Genomic DNA, 23,511 nt, shown 5'->3' on the forward strand with positions numbered 1-23,511 from the left:
TAAAGTTCATGCTTTTAAACCATTCACATAACTTCCCACCAGTTGCATGTTACTTTTTAAAAATTGATATTGCATTGCATTTTGGTTATTGACTTATCTTACAGGTGTATTTCTCTGTATACAAGTATCTTTAAATAATGAACTGGCTAGTTTTATGTGCAGAAGCTTGAGATCTCCAATTTGTTGTTTAATCAAATGTCTATTAGTTCATCATTTTGTTGTTCAGAACTCAGAATTTCATCCTTTCTTGTGTAATTTTAAACCTAATGGATAAAATGAATGAATTCTTAGTTTAAGTACTTTAAATTTGAGTTAAATTTGAAGTTTCATTTCATTTTGAGTTTGGGTGTCATTTGACTTTAATGAAAACTGGATCTTCCAATGTTTATGTGTAGTGACTCTTATACTCTCGACTGATTCTTGATACAGGTACGGGGGGATTAGTGCAGTTAAAGCCGATCTAGAGAGTGACACCAGGGTAAGTTTTTCTTATTAATTAGATAATTTAAATGCTCTCGCTCTATCTCTATGCCTTGACAGACACGGGGTTTGCAGCTTGTCACATTATTGATATATAATTTCTGAATGTTGTGGAAGAATAAAGAAGTAACTGAAGATATTCAAAAGGTTGTTGCTGCAAAATTGTCGAAGGTGTGCTCATCTATCAACTCAAGAAGTGTTCCAGGCGTCCTGATACCAGAGTCGATGATACTGAATTTCAGGAGAATTAAGTTTATACAATTGATATAGATGCCAGCACATAAGAAGACAAGGTAACGACACATGATTCTTTGAACTTTATTCATTCTTCCAAGTTCAGTTTGCTAATATCAATACAATCTGCAATTGTCAAAACATCACAGCCCAGGTTGTTAGATGAGAGGCAAACTACTGTATTCAAAAGATCGGTGAGAGAGAGTTATCAATTGAAGATAAAAGCATCTAGGTTCGTCTTCAACGAAATTAACTAGAACTCCCCATCATGCCATTTTCTACTAGGTTTGGCTTTCTTATCCATTTTATGACAACAGTTGAGTTTAATTTGAACTGAACGAAGTCATTGTGTTGTTGTTGATTTGCTTTGCAGGACCGAAGTTCTTTGTCGTATGTGAACCAGGGACACACAACACATGGATGCTCTACTTGATATCATTTATGAAGTATTGGCTAAGTTCATCTTCATCGGAGGAGCTAATCGTTTTGTTGTTTAACATGTTTTTTTTAGCTTATTGTCTATTAGCATCTTGTTGTTAGAACTTAATTACTAGCTAGCTAGTTTGGACATGTATTGTCTTGAACCAGAATTTCATTTTTTTTGTGTAATTTTAAACCCAATAGATAAAATGAATGTACGTGGAATTCTCAAATTTGAGTTTAAATTTGAATTTAAGTTTGGGTTTCATTTGACTTGATTTTGAGTTCCATTTGACTTGCGTTGACTTCCATTTGATTTGACTTGACTTCGACTTGAGTTCAATTTGACTTGACTTGACTTTGATGCAGTCAGATTATTTAAGATTTAGCCATTCAGGCATTTCAGCAAATCTGAATCTATATTTTTCTTTTATATTATAATTTAAATCTGACCCACGGTTAAGGGTCTGTACCTCGCCACCCTTAAAATTGGTCGTTATTCTGAGACCCACGCCTTTGGGTCGTACCAAACAGAGACGCTTTATCAAAGACCCCAACAGAGACGGTTAAAACTAGTCGTATAACTCGTATATATGACTTGTACTAACGGTCGCGGAACTTCTGTTTTCCACTAGTGCATGATTGCTTTATTTTTTGAAAAATACTTTTTCCTGAGTTTTGAGTCTCTTGATGCCCCCGATTGAGAGGCCGATTGAGAGTCAACATCGAGAGTTCTATCCCTAAAATCTCGAAAACTAAGACCGGATATCAGAGCAAAGTCCGTCTTTTGAAAACACAATTCTTTGTCTGCAACTCTAAAATACATTTTTTCATTTTGCCTTCTTTCAGGTTCGACTTCGATCTGCCGACTCATTAGAAAACAAAATATTGCAGAAGACCAACTCTGTTTTTCGGGAATGTACATTAAATGCCCGATCGCAGTTGTCCTGAAAAAGTCTTTCTCATCTTCAAAAAGCACCTTCCACAAGTATAGTAGTGTTCCCAAGCTCGAGTAATTGCTCATACTAAAGGAGAGTCCCCGATTTTTGAAAGGGTAGACAAACTTACTGCGAAACACAATAAAAAGTTGAAAAAAAACAATGAATAAGTAACAAATAATTGGTTGATAAGTTCTCAAGACCAAAACATTATCTGAAAGCAGTATACTCCTTTTGTAGAAGTTCCTATTTTTACATGCCGTCCACAGCTGCACTAGGAACTTCAAAATATAAATATTTTCTTCCACTCACTTCCAATTTAATCTCCTTCATAATACCCTTCTTGGTTCTATTCTTGGGATGTCTACCAGAACCCATTGATTATACCTACAAATTCCAGATTTTGAAATCCTATCACATACATACTACATGATCCGTTGTTAGGTATAGGCCCGTTAAAACACCCTATACCCAAATCTGCATACAAGAGATACAGTCCTAGTAATTCTACAAGTATTTTCCTAATCCTAGAATAAGACCTGTTTTTAGAAGATTACAAACATAGGGCAGTTTTCCCTTTATAGAGAGACTAATATTTAGAGGTAACTCAACCTACAAATAAGGTGCAGTTTAGTACCTGTAGGCAGGGGGGAGGAAACTAGAGATTACTAGAGAAAATACTAGTAAGAAAATTCTAGAGCAAAAGAAGAACAAGGGTACAATTCCTAGGGAAGAAAACAACTTAAAGGAAAACATTGTATTGTTCTTTCAAAACAAGCAATAAAGATAAAACGTGTATTGCAATCTGTCAGTTCTTTTTATTCTACCTGTCTAGATATTATCTATCTATCATTTTGGGCCTAGAAACTGATCAGTGGTATCAGAGCAAGAAGTTAAGTAAGCAATGTTTCCAGCGATGAATGGAAGGGCTTCGACCCAAGGGTAACAAGGTATTACAGTTGGATCCGAATATTGATAGAAAGAAGAGGACATCTGTTTCATCATCATCATCACCCAATCCGCAAGAAAACACTATGGAGGAAGATATGGCTAAACTAATGGAGATGATAAAAGGATTACAACAAACACAACAACAAAAAAACAGTTCCAAGTCAAATATAGAAAAACATCCAGAGTTCATAGATGATTCGCCATTCAAAGTGGAGGCAAGAATCGAAATCGCTACCTACAACAGAGAATTAGATCCAGAGAAGTTAGATGGATGGCTCAAGTCTTTGGAGGTTTATTTCAGCACCAAGGGATTTACTGAAGAGCAGTAGGTAAATTTCTCTAGACTAAGACTTGATGGACATGCCCTAATCTGGTGGGAAGCGTATACGTAAGGTTTGGCCCTTAGCAGTGAAGCACCAGTAACTACTTGGAAGCAATTCACAACTGCTATCCAAAATCAGTTATGGTTCGAGCTAAATCTAACAGTAAGTAAACAAAATGGCAACTCCACCGGTTACAGAACCAGCTAAAAGATCAACAACAGGACCTGTACCCATTGCTGGACAGTTATTCAAGATCGAACATCGATATTTCTCCTATGTCATGAAATGTAATGTTGAATACAACTATCCAAATAAGACTAGCACCGTTCCCTATGATTTAGACCACAAACAAAGAATCATTTGAATTAAAAACTTCTCTTTTCAGCAAAAACCAATCTAAAGAAATCACAAAAGAATTCATAAAGCAATGTAGCACATTATGATTTACTTATAGAATACAAAGACACTCTCATTCTTCAATAACTTGTTCATAGACTGATACACACCAATTGAATGAAAACCTTCTGTTATAGTTTAAAAATTAAAATCCCCCAAAAATCAATAAAAAGATCAGGATTTTTTCCAAATCAACAATTACACAAAAATCTTAATTTAACTAATTACCTGTAAGAGAATCTCAATGTGTTCCAAAAATAACAGCAACACCACCAACAATCGATCTTTTAGAACGCTTCAAAAAAAAAACATATCTAATAACTCATCTTAAAAATCAAAATTTTAACTTGTAATATCACAAATTCTGTATCCTGTCCATATCTCTAGGTACACAAAACTTATTCTTGATGAAAACCCAAAAATTCCATGAATCCTAAATTTTATTTAAATCCAAAAGATCCAAGCTACTGAGAATGTGAATTTTGAAATTGAAAGAAGAACAATGTATTTAATCAAAAAACCCATCTAAAAAAGTGAAATTGAGATTAAAAAATCTACTTCGATTTGTTTTTCCACGGACCTAAATCAGGTGTGCTTCTCTTAAGAAAATTTCAAAATAGCTTGTACTGACCTAGAATAATCCTTGATTTGAAGAAGAAACAGGAAAATGAGATTCTGACAAACAAAACAATGAAGATGAATAGGTTAAGTTTGATTTAGAGAGTGAGAAATCTCTGGGTTAGATTATCACCCAGTTTCGAAAGAGAGAGAAATTTCTGGGTTAGGTTATCAATTGGTTGGTTGGTTTTTCTTAGACCAAATTAAGAACTCAATACCGGTACAACAAAACCATGCCAGGTTGCAAGTTGCATTCCTCGTCATTAAAGTGGCTGGAGCATATGAATGATTGATCACATTCATTGTAGATCTTCATCCATTTTCCGAGTTCGCTCACACAGAGATAGAGATGCTGGATTATAAAATGAATAAGATTGTTTTGAGCAAGTGTTGAATCTCCTTTTCTTGTTATCTTGAGAATTTTTCTTTCTAAAATTTGCATCATCAACGTAAAAGAATCTCAAATGGCTTTCAAGTTGCGGGAATGAAAAGTGATTGTAAAGACCGACAGATGTTTGTGGTACCATTATAGCTTTGAGTTGACGCAAGTTTTTTCACCTTATTTTGTGTTTGGCTTTATGATGGCTTCTATTCTTGATATTGCGATCGAAAAGAACCTTAAGCATAAACAAGTTAGAATTGATACATGAACTGGCTGTTAAATTTTAGGAATTTAGAACACTCGATGATACTACGGAGATGTACCAGCATAGCAGTTTAGAATAGGAATGTGATTTCCATATATATTTAGTTTTCTTGTTCCTAAATACTCCACAGGCAATAAATATGGTATCCTTTTTATAACGTTCATCCAGTGCGACCAAATCCTGAATAGATGAAGCAATAATCTTGCCATTTAGTGGATAGGTCACACAATACAAGCAAACATAATTTAAAAACAAAAAAAAGTTAATCCATGATCATCGCCCTGATATGTGTAAATTATGAGAATGATGTTTGATTGTTTTCCACTAGGCATAGTAGAATTTGGAGCTTGTGTGCTGTTTGCAGCCAATAGAGGACAATATCATGTCATCTAGAAACATAGCAAAGGATGTCTTCATATGTTCTGTATCGTCTTTGAAATTGTTTGTTCTCATTATGTCGAAATTAGTCTGTTTATTGTTTTGAAGATTTGCATGCATCTTATGCTCTGTACTGGTGTGAATTCAGAATTTGTCTTATTTTTATTTTATTTTATTATTTTTTGAAGTGTGGTACAATTGGTTCGAACTGTAATTGAATGGTAATGGTTTTGGATATATGAAATCAGATTTTATTAAAAAGAAACAAATAAAATGTTATATACAAAATTAAAAGACCGATTAAAACTACCGATGACCAATCTTGGCAGTCTTAAAACTTCAGTTTCGTCACGTTGATAAAACCCACACACAAAGTTGACCAATTAACAACTATTGTGTGTATCTCGTAGGAGATCCTAAAATTTTTAAGAAGGAATTATTGGAGAGGGGATTTATCATTTATGTCTTCCTTGCGTGATGGAAGAAAAGGAAAAAGAGATTACATTTCCCTCTAATAATGCATGTTTACAAAAATAAAGCCTCCTAAGAGCTTTTTCAATGGCATGTGTGTGGAGATAAATGTCAAAATCCACTTAAGATGCACATTCATTTTCTCTAAAATCATTCTCCAAATCAGATGTCATAAATCCATGTATGCATGACTTTAGATAGAAAATGTTAGGGAATGTCTAGTTTCCCACATTTCACTTGACATTGTCTATCATCCTAGTCATCTTTTTTTAAATTAAAAATATATTTTATTTACTAAAATTAATTTTAATACAATAAATAATCATTTTTAGATCTAATAAAATCTTAAAATTACTAAATATAAAATTTACATTTAATAAGAAAATAATCACAAACAACACCATTGGAGATAAATAACTTTTTTCACCTAAACTTAAGGAAAATTTGGAATTAAAAAAAATGTCCTGTTTGTGTTGCCACACAGGAAATACATACAACGACCGTTGGAGAAGCTCTAAATACAAATTCTATGAGAAAGTTTACATGATAAAAAAATGATCAATCTAATTAAGGGAAAAAATATCTTCATCGATCACCAGCTGGCTTTTCTTGTTCATTCCTTTTATAATTAAGCAAGTTAATTGATACTCATGCATTACAACACAAGATACTGAATAAATGTGATATATTACGCATTTAAACAAAACAGATATTGCGTGTGAGGAAATAATCTTTACATGCACATGCACCTTGAATTCTAAACACATCTGCTGTGAACCTGAAACCACTATAAATATTGGTTGCATGAACAATCTAATTTGTTTGAAGACTACCCGTCAAATCCGACCCCAAATTCTCAACCAAGATGTCCAGTTTGAAGAATACTCTGCTGGTTGTGGCTCTGAGCTTATGCTTGCTTCTTCTGGGTTTTTCCTACTCTGCCGAGGCAGCTGCAAGACCAATTACTGGTTAGTATATATGTATAATATTGAAATCTTAAATCTTAAATGTTATCTTATTTTAGTTAACAACGATCAACTGACCAATATATCTCTCTTTCGATAAAAAAAAAACTGACCAATGGATGCACGTTGCCTGCACGGTTATGTAGATGTTGCAGCAAATCGACGATGTGATGTCAGATATTTTTGTGCTGATGATCATGATCCTCAGTGTAGTAAGTCATGTCTACAATTAGGTTTTCGGGGAGGCATTTGTTTGCCCCCTGATGCTTCATCAAATCATGAGAAGAAGATTGATGTTAACCGGTTTGCAGTTGTAACGCTACCTGGTTGTTGTTGTTATCATTAATCTTGTCTTTCCAATGTCCCAAACTAATGATAATAATCATATAAAAAAATAAAAATGATTGGTCTACCTGGCCTTTTTATTATTATTTGTTCTTTTTTTTTTTTCATTTAGGAAATGAAAATTAACGATCAATGATCTGTTCTGTTCTCACCTTTGTTCGTAAAAGATAACGAAGACCTATTTTGTGTCTATACATATATTTATAATTATGTGAGCACTCAAAGGACAAGGAAAAAAAACATGAGAGAGAGAGAGAGATCGCAAATCTGGAGAAAACTCAGGCGACAAATCGGTGACCGACTCAGTTATTTTTTATCGAAACTTCTGATGATTAATAAACAGCCAGCAATTCTGGATGGTACAAGTGAACTTGGTGGGATTCAATCAAGCAATCACAGAGAAAATTTAAATGCATATGGTGTTACTGGGTTAGAAACACAAATGATGGGTTTACAGATGGAATTAGGGCAGACAAAGAAAGAGTATGAGAAAGGTTTGAAGAGTGGAATTCAAGGTGATGGCATGAATATGAGTATTGATTAATCAGATGATAGTGGAGATACCCATCGTGGTTCCATACAAATTTGGTTTGAATTTAGATTGAAGAATCAGTTGAAAAAATTGTCTTGTATTCAATGTAAGTAAGGTGTTTGTCCCGTTGCTTCAGTAAAAACTTCTTTTTATTCTTAATGAAAATGCTTGATAAATTGGATATGCTTTACAGTTGGTTAGTTTGAAATGTGGCTAAAAGATCTTTAATTTTTGCTTACTAGCGTATGTAGAACTTTAGTCAATTAATTATTGTGAGTACATAATTCGCATCAAGTCAAATGGAATTTTTGAAGTGACTATGCATGTTCAATTCAATAGTACTCATGTCCTAATACTACTCATGTGTCTGAATCTCAAAGGACTAAGTTTTATTCTTAAGGTCTGGTTAATAAATGCCTAACTTGCCTAACAAAATTCGTCGGTTTACGGGACTAATGCGAAATTTCATGTAGATTGAATATTTATTTTCCCAACATTTTGTTAATATGAATACAGTGTGGCTTATTCATGTATGATGATCGATGGCCAAACGGGTATTTTTCCTTTGTATGTGCATGAATAAACTCTAAATCCTGGTAACTATTTAGTTGGGAACATGAGATCTTAATCATATTTGTTATTATTGATTGTTAGATTATAATTGTGGAGTTCAAATGATTTTGTTACCATGGAAAAACTAAGCAAATGGTTGTATAATTGGGTTAGCTGTGTATGGCTATTTTATTGAGTCCAGCTTGTATGTTGATTTAAGTTTTGAATTCACATAAATTGTCTACTAAATAAGTTAGTTGGTCTTAGAATTTAGCTCTTTTTCGGGACTTCGATGTTATCCACTATATTTGGTGCGAGCATTCTGTGGTAGTCAGATACATTTCGTCTGCTTCATGTGGGTTTCATATCCTTTCATACGTTGGTATGGAAAGTTATTGGATTTTTCTGACAATTTTGTCTTACTAAAATTGACATGCATAGTGTGAGTCCTTGTATGGTGTGTCTTCCATATTCCTTATTGGTCAGTTCATTGGAGTTTGAAGGACCTAAATTTACTGGTTGTCGTCTACCCACTAGGGCATAGATGGTGGAACTAAAACTCATCTCTATGTTTGTATGCTTTGTTTTTCATTGCGTTCATTTTGATCAACTCGACTAGAACTGGACCTAACTAGCATGTATTTGTAGAACATCACTATCTACGGTTGACTAAAAATGATATATATTCGCATTATCTCTTCTGAAATAGATGTATAAGGCTACCAATTGATTTATCCTTGTTGTGGTGTCATTAATTGTTGGTCTTGAAATTGTCGACAGTTGTTCTGTAATGTTTTGGTAATTGGTGGGTACAGGGAAATCTAAAGGGAGAATTGATCTTATGAGAAAGATTTAGGTGGACGCAAGGTTTAAGGTACTAAACAGTAGTTAAATCGAAATGAAAATTCAAAGTATGGGTAAATTACGGCATTGAGCATTTTGGTTATTTTTTATTTTAGAATAAGCTAGCTACTGGTTAAATGCTGGCATATCACTAGTGGTGTTAAATAGTTTTCTTCCCTGTTTGTGTTGTTTATTTTAGAATAAGCTAGCTATTTTATTGTTATCCTTGCTTCAGATGTGTTGTTTATGGGTGTGATTGTAAACTTAATCATATGTATGTATAGGTTGAATTTATCTTGTTAGTGGTGTTAAATAGTTTCATATGGGATTTCATTTTGAGCTTTATGTTTTCTTCCTTGTTTGTAAACCTTTCCTGACTTAGAAGGAGTTTCATGTTTGAAGGTTGTCTTGAAGGTACCGATGCTGCAGTCATAGTGGATTCTTCTGCTCCCATAGGTAATTGATCTTTGTGCAGGCTACTCGTACTTATATGTGACAGTCGCCTGTAACTTGCAAATCGGCCTTATCTAATGATGGGCGTGTTAAACTTCTGTTAGGTCCTACTCAAGAGATTTTTGAGAAGCCCTTCTTTGAATCAGTGGCAAAGGCTATTCGACCTAGAGGAGTTGTATGTACCCAGGAAGAAAGCATATGGCTTCATATGCCCATCATCGAAGATATTGTATCAAACTACTTCCAGATATTTAAAGGCTCAGTTAACTATGCATGGACGACAGTACCCACCTATCCTAGGTTAGCATTACTCTCTATGGCAATTCAGATCTTCCGGGGCATCTGATTTTATGACTTTTTTTTGCTTGATATGATGTGCGGTTCTTTGTGTGTGTGTGTTTATTGCAGTTAACCATCCTTACCTAGTGATCTACTCCCGAAGTGCAGCACAAAGGAATACGATTGATGGAAATGATGGAGGCAAAGATTGTGGTCTTTTTCATGACTCGGTGGAGGATCCATTTGTAAGCCATTTGAGAGCTTTATGTCGAATAACCAAGTTTGTTTGGAGTGTTTCTAGCTTAAACTAGGTTACAAAATGTGAATATCACCAGCTGTTGCTTATTATGCAGTGAAGCGGATGAGATATACAAAGTATGTAGTGAGATTGGAAGGCCATCTCAGAGAGAGGTGGACAGACATGAGCATGTTCTCCTAGCCAAAAAAATCGGTGTCTTGAAGTTAAATATTGTTCTAATAGTATGACGCTAGTACTGGATATCTATGATTGTGAAGGATTAAGCTGCTAATTGACCCTTTAAACTGGTGTTGAATTTAAAACTAACCCAAGTGAATTTCATGATAACCAGGAAAGCTCTCAACTTGGTTGAGTACCTGCTACAAGAGAACAATTCAGATTGTAATGTGATAACGGAACTAGGATTTCCTTGTACTATGAGAAATACCCCATTCAATGGAAATAATCCAGTTCAGGTGCAATTATGTTAGTTCGTAATATTTACTTATGAACCTTAGTAGCTATTCGTTATGGCGCATGATTGATGTAACCAAGGAGAGATGAAATACAAAGAGACTATAATGAGAACTGCAATCGAGTTATTATTACATGACAGGTTAGTGAACTATAAAGGAATTGGATTCCTCCAAATGGTTTAGTTACTTTTCTTTTTTGTCTCCTTATAAATCAGAAACTTACACCTGAATTATGCAGTTAACATCAAGGAGAATACAAGGTGGCAATACTGGAAATGCTTGAATTATCCACAACGAAAGAGATGAATTAAACTACAACGTACATCTGGTTTACTTGAAAGATAAGCATTCCTTAACGTTACTTATACCCCCATCTGAGTTTGAATTACTAAGACCTTAATCTGGTATGTTTCTTGTGAGAGAAAGCGTACAAAGTTATTTTTGATCTGTGACATATAAAGTTTTATACTAATGAATGAGCTCACTTATAGTCTTCTTCTTCTTCCACTTATATCTCCCCTGCGCACATATGATTACTAGTTTAGCTTGTGCAAGTATCTTCTTCTTCCCTTGTATCTGTCTTCTATTTCCCCGAAGCTTCTGTTTTGTTGCAATCTTCTCCTATCGTAGTTATGGTTGTGCGATAACTTTCCTGCAGTTTGTGGCCAATACTGCATGTATTTATATACATCTTCCCCCCAGCTAATATTATTATTTATTAAGTTACATATGTGATGTGCCCTGCAATAAATTAGCCAACTGTTATCTACATGACCTATATGTCAAATTACCTCACACATGTGCTTTCAGCTACTACCCATTGCTGGAATGTCTGTCAAATTACCTCACACTGTTGTACATGACCTATATCTAGTAACTTATTTTGTTCTACCGTGTATTATGAACTGAACGAAGTCATTGTACTATTGTTGGTTTGCTTTGCAGGAAGTCGCATGTAAACCAAGGGCACATCACATGGATGCTCTGCTTGATATCATTTGTGAAGTATTGGCTAATTAATTTCGTTGTCATAGGAGGAGTTGAATTATCATTTTTTTTTATTAGTTGTCTATTAGTTTAGCATGTTGTTGTCAGAACTTAGCTATCTTGGACATGTATTCTATGAACTCAGTATTGCATCTTTTTTGTGTAGTTTTACACCCAATGGATAAAATGAATGAATGTTAAAATTCTCAGTTTGATTATAAATTTCAGTTAAACTTAAAGTTGCACTTGAATTTCAGTTAAATTTGAGTTGCATTTGAATTTCAGTTAAATTTGAGGTTGCATTTGAATTTCATTTTGACGTAACTTGACTTGATGATGTGATTTTCAATTGAGTTATGGTAATAGGTTCGTTGAGACTTGTGAAAGCAATAGATTTTAGACTTGTAAAACTTAACGTAAAAAGTGATTTCAAGAATTAAAAATGGACTAAGGCTCCGGATTCCACTATTCCTTCTAATTGATTGGTTTACAACGATATTTCTGAAATTATTATCAAGCTCTTTTTCTCGTTAATTCACTATTGGTCTATAAGGTGTCCAAATATTAAATTGTAATCCCTAAGCATGAATTTTCAAAGAATTGATTATAAGCATAACACATCGAATTGATTCACAACTAATTAAGAAAACCAATTTTATCTTTATGTTGATCCTAGTGAATTAAATAAAATAAATAATTAAAGAAATTATAAAAGAAATTACCAATCAAGCATGAATGAATAGTTTCCTCCTTTGCCTCAGTCACCGGGTAATTTAGCCGCTCATCATGGTGAAAACCCTCTCAAATAATTTATTAATTCTCAAAAAATGGTTCACAAAGGATGAAATGGGAGGAAAAATAATTAACTGTCCAATATGTGTCGCAATCACTGTAGCAATTACGACTGCTCCTTGTGGTCTTATGTTCTTCGTATGTTCTTCAATGGCAGCAACAAAAATTCTCTCATACTCGCGTTTCTTTGCTCTGGTCTCTCCCCAATCACTCTGTAACTCTTCTATGACATCCCAGAACTCTTTATATACTCGACAGGACCTCAAAATCCCTGTAATAACTTCGAAATTATCTTCATTAACTCTGCCAGCTTCGGGAATATGTTGTTTCCTTTTTATTCTCCTGCACGCGTCTGCAGCTGCCTAATCTTCCTTATTTAACTTCTCCACGCTTCTGCAGAGACCAATCTCTATCCAAACACGAGCAACACATGTCTAACTCGCTGTGATCCCGTGAATATTTCTTCCGTGGGCGTGTTGCCCTGTGTTCTTCTCGCAGAAATTCCAGTCAAACTGGATCGAATCTAACACCTCTACCATCCCTGTCTAGCCCATAGAAACATACCCAATCAATTCCAGCGCTTAAGTCTCACCGCAACAGGTTCAAATCACCAACCTAATTCTGCCAGTTGAGAGTTGTTTTTTTTTCCCCGCCAAAACCAGAAATTTGAAATGATGAAGATGGTGTCCCCCTAGCCAAACCGGGGGTGCAAATAGCAGGTGTCCAACTGAGGCGCCCCTTATAAATTGAGGTACCCATTATACAAAAGTGATCCGAATAACACGTGTCCTCCTGGTGCTTTTAGCCAACATTTAGAGCCGATTTTTCAAAAAATGTTTATTTCCAAAAATACCTAAAAATTCATGAAAACACAATATTAGTAAAAAAATCGAATTCCAACAATACAAACATTGAGGACAATTCAGACACAAAAATGTGTCTATCAAATACCCCCAAACTTATTATTTGCTAGTCCTCGAGCAAATCTAATCTAGAAAATAAAATCTTAACTCACAAGGTGGCCCTAGTGACCGAGTTAATCTCGGGTGGGTTTATCAGAGGTGTACCCACAAAAACCTTTTACTCCAAACCCTAGATATCTGTGCATAACCTTGGAAGGCACTAAAAAATCTCCTTGGTTGGCATACAATCATTGAGTATAGGAGGAAGTACCCTGATGCGAAATTCCAATTGCTGTGCACGAGTTTGCGCTCAAGCATACTAAAATTCATATATAAGTGACAAAGCTCTACTCAGATAGTTTCTGGACATCATAACCGGAATCAACCAATCACATGGAAAGATTAAGAACATGGATTTAGAGAAAAAAAATGTAGATGGTTTTGATGTTGACTAAGGTGAACGTCGTTTCCCATATCTGTCTGAAGGCCTCTGCCAAGGTGAACCTATCCTAATGGACTGAGATACCGGTATGACTAATATCAACACAACTGGCATATACAAGGGGACCAGTGGTCGATAAACCTAACTTTAGGTCAACACAACTGGCATATACAAGGGCACCAGTGGTCGACTTTATTGAATTTATTCCGGTTGGTCTGATGGTATGGTCTCATTTTTTTCAATTTTTTTTTCTTTTTTTTTTTGGTATCTCAATCACTCTATTTCACCTTACAATGGTAGAAACTTGAATCGTGTGCCCCACCAAATCACTTAAGAAATAAAAACAGAAGGGATTAGGATTCAACGAGATATGGCGAAACTACCATGTTTTTTTTTAATTCTCACCTGAGCTATGTGCTTTTATGAATAGACTCTTTAGATGTTTCCATCTAATCAGATTGGTTCCTCAACTCCTACAACCAAGATGTTCCCATCCACTTAGATTGGTTAGTGCCAACCTTAGTAAGCATAAATTTCTAGGCTCTGGAGTTTATTTATTTCACCTAAAAGCAAACAAAAAGTTTCTTATCCACCCCCAAACTTAAATCTAACATTGTCCTCAATGTTTCTAATGAAAGAGCAATACCAAAAAGTAAAGTAACATGAGGAATCAGTAAAGAGAAAAGTCGGAAAGATAGTACCTGGGTGAAGAGAGAAATCAAAAACTAATATACAACATAAAATCGCCTCGATGGTCAATCAAGGATAAACAGGGTCCTCCAGAGGGACCTCCTCAACATCACCTGTAGAAAATAGCTCTAAAAAGGGTTTCAATCTCTGACCGTTAACCTTTGAAGAACTACTACCATCCGGTGCCTCGATCTCAACAACTCAATGAGGAAAGACAGTGCGAACAATAAAGGACCCGTCCACCGAGAGCGTAACTTCCCGGGGAATAGATGCAAACGGGTATCATACATAAGAACTTTTTTACCTGGAGAAAATGACTTTCTTAAAATATGTCTATCATGCACAAGTTTCATTTTGTTCTTATACTCCTTAACACTAACGTATGCATCTCTACAAATCTCTTCCAACTCATTGAGCTGGAGTTTCCTATGGGCTCCTGCCTTGTCAAGTGAAAAATTTAGCTGCTTAACAGCCCAATAATCTCTATGTTCTAACTCAACAGGTAAATGACATGACTTGACATACACAAGCCGATAAGGCGACATTCTAATGGGGGTCTTAAACGCAGTACGGTAAGCCCATAAGGCATCAGTAAGCCTAGACGACCAGTCTTTCCGATTAGGATTAACTTTTTTCTCTAATATACGTTTTATCTCCCTATTGGAAACCTCTATCTGACCACTAGTCTGCGGATGATACGGGATAGCTACCTTATGTGTAATACCATAATTCTTCATCAGAATCCTAAAAGGTCCATTACAAAAGTGCGACCCTCCATCACTAATTATAGCTCGCGGTGTACCAAAACGTGTAAGTATATTATTTTTCAAGAACTCAATCACAACCCTATGGTCATTGGTTTTACGCGCAACCGCCTCAATCCACTTAGAGACATAGTCTACAGCGACAAGGATGTAAAGGTTACCAAAAGAATTAGGAAACGGACCCATAAAGTCAATACCCCACACATCAAAGACCTTAACAACTAAAATCGGGTTCAAGGGAATCATGTTCCTACGGGAAATGGTTCCTAATTTCTGACAACGCTCACAAGTAACACATTAACTATGGGAGTCATTAAACAACGAAGGCCAATAGAATCCACAATGCAATATCTTAGCAGCAGTCTTCTTAGCACTAAAGTGACCCCCACAAGCATGATCATGACAAAAGGAAATAATAATAGACTGGTCACTCTCAGGTATACATCTCATAATAATCTGGTCTGGACAATACTTAAACAAATAAGGATCATCCCAAAAGAAGTGGTTAACCTCGGCTAAAAACCTAGAACGATCTTGTTTACCCCAATGTTGGGGTATTCGACCAGTAACAAGATAATTCACTATATTCGCATACCAAGGTGCTTGGGTAACAAAGAACAGTTGTTCATCAGGAAAACTATCCCTAACAGGAGGAGAATCATTAAGGGTATCCACAACAAGCCCAAATAGTCTGCTACAACATTTTCTGCACCTTTTTTTATCTCTAATGTCTAAGGAAAATTCCTGCAACAATAGGTTCCATCTAATCAATCTAGGTTTAGTATCCTTCTTGGAAATAAGATACTTCAAAGCAGCATGATCAGTAAAGATTATGACCTTAGAATCTAAGAGGTAAGATCTAAACTTGTCTAAGGCAAACACAATAGCTAATAGTTCCTTCTCCGTAGTGGTATAGTTCAACTGGGCATCATTCAGAGTTTTGCTAGCATAGTAAATCACATGAAGTAACTTATTTTCTCGCTGACCTAGAACAACACCAATAGCATAATCTGAAGCATCACACATGATATCAAAGGGTAGGTTCCAGTTGGGTGCCTGGACTATGGGGCGGTAGTGAGTAAATTCTTAAGCTTCTCAAAAGCCTCTAAACAAGCATCATGAAAGACAAACTTAACATCTTTTGTAAGAAAATTGCAAAGAGGTCTAGAAATCAAGCTAAAATCTTTAATGAATCGATGATAAAAACCTGCACGCCCTAAGAATGACCTAATATCTCTTACGGTTTTTGGGACCTGTAAAGTTTTAATAAGGTAAAATTTGGCTCTATCTACCTCTATACCCTTCGAAGATACGATATGTCCTAGAACAATTCCTGAACGAACCATGAAGTGACATTTCTCCCAATTAAGCACTAAATTTTTTTGCTTACACCTAGTCAAAACTAATGACAAATGATGCAAGCACTCATCGAAAGATGAACCAAACACTGAAAAATCATCCATAAAGACCTCTAAGAACCGTTATACCATGTCAGAAAATATGCTCAACATACAACGCTGAAAGGTCGCAGGGGCATTACATAGCCCGAAGGGCATGCGTCTATACGCAACGGTACCAAAGAGACAGGTAAAAGTGGTTTTCTCTTGGTCTTTTGAGGCTATAACAACATGATTATAACCGTAGTATCCATCTAAAAAGCAATAATGGCTACGTCCATCTAATCTCTCTAGCATTTGGTCGATTAAGGGAAGGGGAAAGTGGTCCTTCCTAGTGACCTTGTTCAATTTCCTATAGTTAATATAGACACGCCAACCCGTGGTCACCCGGGTTGGGATTAACTCATTGTTATCATTCTGGAATATAGTAATACCGGATTTCTTGGGAACAACCTGAACGGGGCGGACCCACTTACTGTCTGAAATGGGGTAGATAATGCCTGCATCTAACAGCTTAAGAACCTCGGTTCGAACTACTTCTTTCATATTAGGGTTCAGTCGACGTTGCATCTCCGTAGAAGGTTTTGTATCACTCTCAAAATAGATATGATGCATACAATCAATAGGACTTATACCCTTAATGTCTGTTATGGTCCACCCTAAAGCTTCCTTGTTATTCTGAAGGACGGTCACTAGCCTACTTTTCTGATCACTATCCAAGTCGGATGCTATAATCACAGGTAAAGTTTCAGATGGGCCTAAAAACATATACTTCAGGGTATCTGGTAATGGTTTAAGGTCCAACTTAGGAGGCGTTTCTAACGAAGGAAATAAGGTAGACTCAGAAACGGGTAGAGGTTCGAACTTAGGTTTCCAGCCATTACTAGTGTCTATCAAAGGGGTTGAATCTAACAAAGCATTCACCTCATTAATCACGTCGTCATCATCAATCCCAAAGTGGGCTAGGCATTTCTCTAATGGATCTTATAACAAAGTTTTTGGTAATGACTCCTCGACTAATGTTCCTATTATGTTCACCTCTTTCTATGCTTGAATCATCTAGTTCAGAGGGTAGCTTACTAATATAAAAAATGTTCAGCTCAATAATCATATTACCAAAAGACATATTCATAATACCATTTGGACAGTTAATGATCTCATTGGATGTAGCTAAAAACGGGCGACCTAAAATCACTGGTATTTGGTTCTCTGGGTCAGGGACAGGTTGAGTATCTAGGATAACAAAATCCACCGGGTATATAAACTTTTCAACCTCAATAAGAACATCCTCGATCATACACGGGGAATTTTAACGGACCTATCAGCTAACTGAAGTGTCATCTGGGTAGGTTTCATCTCACCAAGTCTTATCTTAAGGTACACATGGTATGGGAGTAAGTTCACACTGGCTCCTAAGTCAAGCAAATATTTCTCGACACGGTATTTACCTATTGTGCAAGAAATAGTAGAGAATCCTGGGTCTTTATACTTAGGAATAGTGGTATTCTGAATAATAGAACTCACATATCCTTAAGAAACTTGGCATAAGCGGGAATCTGCTTAATCGCATCTAACAATGGGAGGTTGATAGTAACCTGCTTAAAAACCTCCAATATATCATCAAAGTTGGACTCCCTCTTATTTGGAACTAGCAGCTGGGGGAACGGGTTTCTGGGAACAAATCCGGGCTCAGCAGGACCCTCATTGGTCTCTTTGGAGACTCTACAAGTCTCCTCATTTTCTGGCTCAGAAGGGTGAACTACAACATGTTCACTATCAGGCATGGCAACCTTATTGTCAACTTTCTTTCCACTCCTAAGAGTTGTAATAGAATTCACATGATTGTACGGTTTCTCTCCTCTAGGGTTAGGATCAGTTTGACTAGAGAACCTTCCATCTTCTCTTTCACTAAGAAACTTAGCTATTTGGCCGACTTGAAGTTCTAATTTAGTAAGAGACTGGGAATTATTCTTCAAATTATGCCTGGTTTCTTCTTGAAAACCATAGTGGTTCTTTGATAACATATCATGGTTCTTTGCTAACATAGTAAGAGTTTCTTCTAAGGTGGAGATCTTTTTCTCATTCTGAAACTGGGGTTGACCTGAAGAGTTCTTAGCATAACCAAAACCTGGGGGAGGCTAAGAATTACTAGACTGTCCTTGATTTTGACCCTTAGACCAAGAAAAATTAGGATGGTTTCTCCAACCAGGGTTGTAAGTCTCTGAGTATGGGTCAAACTTTTGACGGTTATCAAACCTAGCATTGTTATAGACAGCATTGGCTTGCTCTTCACTAACCTGACCTTCCCAAAAAGATTTATTGGGTTCTACTCCACAACTAGACACTTGAGAGGCTCTAAACCTATCATCAGGTTCAACAAGAGGCCTATGTTTCGGATGATTCAAATCCAAAGCGTCTAACCTTCTAGACAAAGCAGCAAACTTAGCATCTGGCCCGAAGCTTGTATCTACCACATTGGTGATATTCATATTGACCAAGAGTCTTTTTGGGGGTTCAACACAAGACTTCCATTGTTGGGATTTTTCAGCGACAGCTTCTAAGAAGGTAAAAGCATCATCAGCACTTTTACTAGTGAATTCACCAGCGCACATAGACTCGACCATGGCTTTGGTTGAATAGTCTAAACCATCATAAATAATCTCTATGAGTTTCATCTTATCAAATCCATGGTGAGGACACTGGGATAGGAGATCATTTAATCTCTCTAAAAACCTATAAAAAGACTCTCCCTCTTGTTGCACACTAGCACTAATTTTCTGCCTAACAACTTTATGCTTAGGGTAGAATTTCATATAAAGAGACACTAGCTGCAGTTTTACGCTTAAGGTAGAATTTCATATAGAAAGCAACGATAAGTTCCTGCCATGTTTCAATGGGTTCAGATGGCACAGCTGAAGTATTAGGGGTATTTTCCTCACGAAGAGACAGATTTTCAAAACTGAAGTTTCCAAAAACAGGGCTCTCAAAAGAAGAGTCTTCGAGCTCCCCTCTTCCACAAGAAGAACTACTAGGTTTTTCACTAATCAATTGACCTAGATTATCTCTTTTCTAAGCCCGTTCTCTAATGACCTCGGGCGTACACTATAAAAACAAATAAAAGAATCCTAAAGGAAGGGGCGTTTTAAGCAAACACAAAGAAGGCTGACTCCACCAAAGAAAACCTAAAGATTTCTAGCAAACAAAAAGCATGATGGATCCACTTAGATTGTTTCTAGACCAACTTCTATTCTTTTGAAAAGGAACTCGTTACAATCTGAGCAAACCTCTCTGGAATCAATCCGAGTTAAAATAAGTTGAATAGCGACGAGGGAAGCTGCGTGGAGCTTTGATACCCAAGGCCTCACCGACATTACAAGGCGGCGTATTCAACTCACAGAAACCATCATGAACTTCAAAGTATGCTCAAAAGAGTAACCAATATTTTTCGAACTACTTTCCTATTAAGCTCGTTACCTTATAGGTCTCGTTCTAGTCAAAATTTTAGGCTTAGGTTCGCGTTTGGTTTCGTTTTCCTAAGGTGGGCAAGAAGAGAACGGTGATGAAATCCGAACCCTTATCTTGTATAGCCAGTCCTTGCACTTTATTAGGAAATTAAATTAGCCGTTTTCAATTCCTCAGCATATAAGCAAACGAAGGAATACAGTAAACCCACTGACAGGGGATTCGTGGGTGTTTAGATAAACTTACCTCCCGTTCCAGACGGGGGACGAACCGCTGAAATCGACTCGGACCACGAATCCTGTGTCATGTACGAACCCGAGGGTCCGAGGCGATATCGTAATCGCCGTCCTTCTCTGCAAACATTTTATATTTAAACTACCCTTCCGTAGGGTTTTGAAAAAAAAAAGTCCCAAAGTCCACAGTCCACAGTCCAAAAATATAGTGCAAAAGAAAAGGAAAGTCTAAAAAAAAACTCTAAAGAATAAAAACAAAATAAAATGTCTCTCTCTCTCTCTTTTTTAATTAATTTTTCTTCTTCTTTTCTTTCGCTTTGCTTTTACTCCAAATCTTTAAGTATTCAGCAAAACCATTGGCAAATTTTTCTTTCGCTCCAAATTCCAAAATCTGTAAGGAAAAGACAAAAACCCAAAAAAGTAAAGAAGAACAAATAAAATCTAAAAAAAAAATCTAAAAACTCTAGCCTAAAGACAAGTCCGCGTCGGCGGCGCCAAAAATTGATGTGATTTTCAATTGAGTTGTAGTAATAGGTTCGTTGAGACTTGTGGAAGCAATATATTTTAGACTTGTAAAACTTAAAAATAAAGAAAACTTAATGTAGAAAGTGATTTCAAGAATTAAAAATGGACTAAGGCTCCGGATTCCACTATTCCTTCTAGTTGATTGGTTTACAACGATATTTTCTGAAATTATTATCAAGATCTTTTTCTCGTTAATTCACTATTAGTCTATAAGGAGCGAGTCAAAATATTAAATTGTAATCTCTAAGCATGATTATCAAAGAATTGATTCTAAGCATAACACATTGAACTGATTCACAACTAATTTAGATAACCAATTTTATATTTATGTTGATCCTAGTGAATTAAATAAAAGAAATAATTAAATAAATTATAAAAGAAATTACCAATCAAGCATGAATGAATAGTTTCCTCCTTTTCCTCAGTCACCGGGTAATTTAGCCACTCATCATGGTGAAAACCCTCTCAAATAATTTATTAATACTCAAAAAATGGTTCAAAAATGATAAAATGGGAGGAAAAATAATTAAATCCATGTTTGTAACAATTATATTTGTTACAAACCAACAATTGCAAAGTACGATAATAATAAACTATCACTGACACTGTATCTTATATGTCTGTCAAAAATGTGTCGCAATCACTGTAGCAATTACGACTGCTCCTTGTGGTCTTATAATAACTTCGGAATTATCTTCATTAACTCTGCGAGCTTCGGGAATATTTTGTTTCCTTTTTCTTCTCCTGCACGCGTCTGCAGTTGCCTAATCTTCCTTATTTAACTTCTCCACGCTTCCGCATAGACCAATCTCTATCCAAACACGAGCAGCACACGTCTAACTCGTTGTGATCCCGTGAACATTTCTTCCGTGGGCGTGTTGCCCTGTTTTCTTCTCGCAGAAATTTCAGTCAAACTGGATCGAATCTAACACCTCTACCATCCCTGTCTAGCCCATAGAAACATACCCAATCAATTCCAGCGCTTAAGTCAACAGGTTCAAATCACCAACTCTAATTCTGCCAGTTGAGAGCTGTTTTTTTTCCCTGCCAAAACCAGAAATTTGAAATGATGAAGTTGGTGTCCCCCTAACCAAAACGGGGGTGCAAATAGCAGGTGTCCAACTGAGGTGCCCATTATCCAAAAGTGAGAGTCCAAATAACACGTGTCCTCCTGGTGCTTTTAGCCAACCTTTAGAGCCGATTTTTCAAAAAATGTTTATTTCCAAAAATACCTAAAAATACATGAAAATACAATATTAGTACAAAAATCGAGTTCCAATAATACAAACATTGAGGACAATTCAGACATAAAAATGTGTCTATCACTTGACTGTTTGACTTAACTTGACTTGACTATTTGACTTAAATGCCAGTAAGATTAATTCAGATTCAGCCATTCAGACATTTCAGCTGATCTGAATCTGTATTCTTTTTTATATTATAATTCAAATCTACGACTAGTGAAACTGGTCAGCATCTAGTTACTGTAAGAAACAGTCTCTGTTTAGAGAACCCTAGAACAAGTCGTTTAACTCTTATATATGACTTGTCTTGACAGTCGCGGAATGTCTGTTTTCCACTAGTGTTAGTAACTAGAAGTCGCAATAGCTTAGCCCATGTTAAGAATTTTAAGTTGCGAATTTCAGTTGCAAAAATTTTGCAACAGTTTGAGACAGTTATAAAACTCGCAACTGTTCGATTCGCAACTAAATTGGGTTATACGCGTGCGACTCGTGAGTGTGGCTACACACATTTAAGCTGACTCAATTTCAGCCCATTCGGATGTGAAACTGACTCGGGTTTATCCTATATTATCATCGAACTCTATTCTATCTTGTTCTCATATCTCTTTCTCTTTCGTTCTCATCTCTCATTCTCTTTTGTCATGTCTGAAATTCGAAGATTTCAGAGATATCAAATCCCAAATCAAACCAACCTTTTCATTTTTCGCCCTAGGGCTTGAGGTTTACATATAAAAGTTGTTTTAGGGTTCAGTCTCTCTTATGTAGTCTCCAAAAACTCTCAAGAGCAGTAACACAAAGAAGAAGAAAAGCCATAAACTTCTATTTTGTTTGTAAGTATAATAAAGAATCTCGCTTGATTTCATCCCTATGTTTGATTTTTGATTCTGGTTTGGTTGAATCTGATTTGTGTGAAATCCCTAAATTTCTAGGGTTTTTGATTTGAGAGACCGTGAAGAGGATTGACGTTTTCCTCGTCAAAGAGTTTGGAAATGGAAATCAAATGGTTCCCCCTGGTTTTGTACTTTTGAGTTCTAATTTGGGTTTTGTTTCGATTCTGTTGTTTAGATTTTAGGGTTTTTGTTAAGATTTGTTGATGTTGGTGGTAATTTGGTGTATTGTAGGGTTAGTTACTGCAAAGACTATTTCAGTTCAAGCAGGTATTGTTCTGGCTACTATCAAGACCAACAAACAGAAGTACCCTTCAGCTTTGGTGTACAAAACTTTCATGAAGCCAGGAAACATACCTTGTCTTCTCGTCTCACTGAAATTCAGGTTTAATAATCATAATTCCTCTACATATTTTTATCAATTCTAATCAAATAGTTTTATTTCGTTTACTAATTCTAGTCGATTTTATGGTGTAAAGGTGAAACTTTCTGAGAGAGTATTAGAGCTTCTTGTGTTGCCTGGCGATGATGTTTTACTGCTGCTCCTTGATATTGGCAAGTTCATGTTTGATACTTAAATTTGTGATTTAATTAGTAGACGGCCGAAGTTTGGAATTAGTTTTTGATTATTTACTTTGTGTTTTGTT

General features: G+C 36.0%; 2 long non-coding RNA genes across 2 annotated transcripts; both read left to right on the forward strand.

Annotated features, from left to right (window-relative positions):
• Nucleotides 1-6,693: 6,693 nt before the first annotated feature.
• Nucleotides 6,694-11,699, forward strand: LOC113283942. The gene is made up of 6 exons (XR_003327843.1): nt 6,694-6,824; nt 6,968-7,804; nt 9,496-9,549; nt 9,651-10,070; nt 10,179-10,679; nt 10,778-11,699. It is a non-coding gene; the product is annotated as an uncharacterized LOC113283942 (long non-coding RNA).
• A 10,898-nt stretch (nt 11,700-22,597) lies between these two features.
• Nucleotides 22,598-23,420, forward strand: LOC113283943. Its single transcript, XR_003327844.1, has 4 exons — nt 22,598-22,807; nt 22,907-22,980; nt 23,099-23,249; nt 23,344-23,420. It is a non-coding gene; the product is annotated as an uncharacterized LOC113283943 (long non-coding RNA).
• The last annotated feature ends 91 nt before the right edge of the window (nt 23,421-23,511 follow it).

Source organism: Papaver somniferum, chromosome 5 (genome assembly GCF_003573695.1).
Source record: "Papaver somniferum cultivar HN1 chromosome 5, ASM357369v1, whole genome shotgun sequence".
In the NCBI taxonomy this organism is placed as follows: Eukaryota; Viridiplantae; Streptophyta; class Magnoliopsida; order Ranunculales; family Papaveraceae; genus Papaver; species Papaver somniferum.